Genomic DNA, 2,811 nt, shown 5'->3' with positions numbered 1-2,811 from the left:
ATGAAACCCCAGTAAATGCAAAATTGAAGCCCTTTAGACACTCACTGAAAATTTCAGCAGACCTGTAGGGTGCGAGCTGTAAGAGAGATTCATGCCAAGGCATTTTTTTCGGGGGCAGCAGTCTGGGTGAACACGTGCATGGGTGCAATGAACACATGCATGGTATAATATAACATAAAATGACAGACTCATAGAGTGCTTTGGGCTGGAAGGGACCTTTAAAGGTCACGTAGTCCAACCCTCCTGCAATGAGCAGGGCCCCCTCCCCCCAGCCCAGGCTGCCCCCAGCCCCGTCCAGCCTGGCCTTGAGCCCTGCCAGGGATGGGGCACCCACAGCTGCTCTGGGCAGCCTGGGCCAGCGCCTCGCCGCCCTCACGGGGAAGGGTTTCTTCCTCACGTCCAACCTAAATCTCCCCTCTCTCAGCTTCAAACCATTCCCCCCTGTCCCACCGCTCCCTGCCCTTGCCCAAAGCCCCTCCCCAGCTTTCCTGTCGGCCCCTCCAGGCACTGGGAGCTGCTCTAAGGTCTCCCCGGAGCCTTCTCCTCCCCAGGCTGCACAGCCCCAGCTCTCCCAGCCTGTCCCCACAGCAGAGGGGCTCCAGCCCTCTGACCAGCTCCGTGGCCTCCGACGGGCCCGCTCCAACAGGTCCGTGTCCTTCTGATGCTGAGGACCCCCGAGCTGGACGCAGCGCTGCGGGGGGGTCTCAGCAGAGGGGAGCAGAGGGGCAGAGCCCCCTCCCTCGCCCTGCTGGCCACGCTGCTGGGGATGCAGCCCAGGGCACGGGTGGCTTTCTGGGTGTGAGTGCACATTGACGGGTCATGTCCAAATTTTCATCCACCAGTACCCCCACACCTCCTTGGCAGGGCTGCTCTCCATCCCATCCTCCCCCTGGCTGTACGGGTAGCAGGGGTTGTCCACATGTTGCTGTGCCATGCACATTCACTCCTAATTTTGGAGAAAAGAGAGGAAACGTTACAGGGAGCACAGCGAAGCCTTCTCACTTCAGATAAATTAATTGTGCCCATACTGCTTGGGTAAACAGTGTCATGTAAATATTGATGCCTCATATGTGGTCATGTAACTGGGGTGATACATATAGCCCTGACCCACAGAGAATGGCTTGTTTGATGCGATCAGTGTGATACAGTTTGGGGAAGATGGGAAGGATTCAGCCACATGAAAAAGAAGCTAAAAGCAACTTTGGGTTTGAGGTTGGTGACTCTTTAAAAAAAAAAACCCACAACAAAACACCACAACACAAAGCAAAACTAATCAGCAACTTAATGCCAGAAAAATTAAACCTCTAGCTCAGAAGCAATATTTTAAAACTCAAATACACTTCAAAGTCATCTGGGTATAGGGTTCCAGTGCAGCTCCCAGCATTTTGTCCTTTTCTCAAGCACAATCAAACCTTTGTGTTGTGTTTGGAGGGAAAAAAAGAGACAAACCATGCTGTTTGGAGAGTACTGGATTTCACTGTGCTCCTGTTTGTGGGGATGCTTTTCGAAGGGTACAAACTTGCCTGTGTCCTGTCTGTATGTGCATGCATGACAAAAGAGAAACACAATCAATTCGCACACTGATTTTAATAATTACCCTTTTTATAAACAGTCCTCTGAGGCTTTTATCTCTTGGACGTGGAGGAATTCCCTGGAGTGCATCAGCTGCCAGGGGAAGAGGCATTTTAACTGTCAGCAGCAACCCACTTTGGGGAGGATGCGCCTCGTGTTTCTTGGGTACCAGCCCCTTCCCTCGCCCTACATACATGTGTCTTTCCTGACGAAAACCAACCGCTCCAGCATCCGCTCTCATTTTGGGGTGAATCCAGGAGATTGAGTTATTATTGCAATGATCAGCTTCACTCCCCATTAAAAATCTCACTCCGTTTAGTAACTACCACTGGGCAAATGCTGTTATATCCCGTTGGCTGCTAGAACTGCTCTGTGCAAGCTCAGATGGATACGTACCTGGCAGCAGCGCAGAGTTATACCTTTCTTTACATAAACTAAAAGTCAATTTTCCCCTGGGGCAGAGGATTTTCCAGCACTTCAAATCACATCCGCCTTGTTTAGTCTCTCCTGCCTTTATCATTTGTTCAACAAAACATCTGTCTGTCCATCCCCACCGCGCTGCTGTACACCTCGGCGGGTATCCAGTGAGCTGGGGGAAATAATCCCGCGGTGGCAACCCCTGTGAAATGAAGTCATGGGCTCTCTCTGGCCGTGGGTCTCCCTTCCCCACCTCCCCCCAATAATATGTTTTGTGATGTGGATTTCTGTCGACAGAGCGAGACGCCCGGCTCTCTCCTCCTGATGAACATGTCCCGCGAGGACAATGATGGAGTTCCTGCGAAATTTTTACCACTGACCTTTTCTCCGCTGTGGAGCGGGAATGCGTCTCCCAGTGAAGGCTGGGGACAGTGGAGAGCATGTTATAATGCTGGAAAATGTGACTCCGTCTTTGTGGAATGCCATTCCTCCCCCCCCCCCCTTCTTTCCCTTTCCTTCTCTCCCCCCCCCCCCCCTTTAGAAAAACGCAGTGCTGAAAACTTGAAAATTTAATGCAAAAAATTGCTGTCTGCTGCCCCCCTCCCCTTCCCAGCTCCGTCTGAACAAGCAGCCAAGCTGTTAAATGCTTTTACCTGCTGTGTCCAAGTCAAAAGTTAAATAATGTGTGAATGAATGTGGAAGGAAAACAAGAGGCAGAGAGGGAGCGCGGGAGAGAGCCCCTCTTACAACAAGATAATTGTTACATTATGAGAAACAAATAACACGCTGCTCCTCTCTGGGTCTGTGTCCGTGACATCTTGA

Source organism: Falco naumanni, chromosome 2 (assembly GCF_017639655.2).
Source record: "Falco naumanni isolate bFalNau1 chromosome 2, bFalNau1.pat, whole genome shotgun sequence".
Classification (NCBI taxonomy): Eukaryota; Metazoa; Chordata; class Aves; order Falconiformes; family Falconidae; genus Falco; species Falco naumanni.
Note: the sequence above shows the minus strand (reverse complement) of the source record.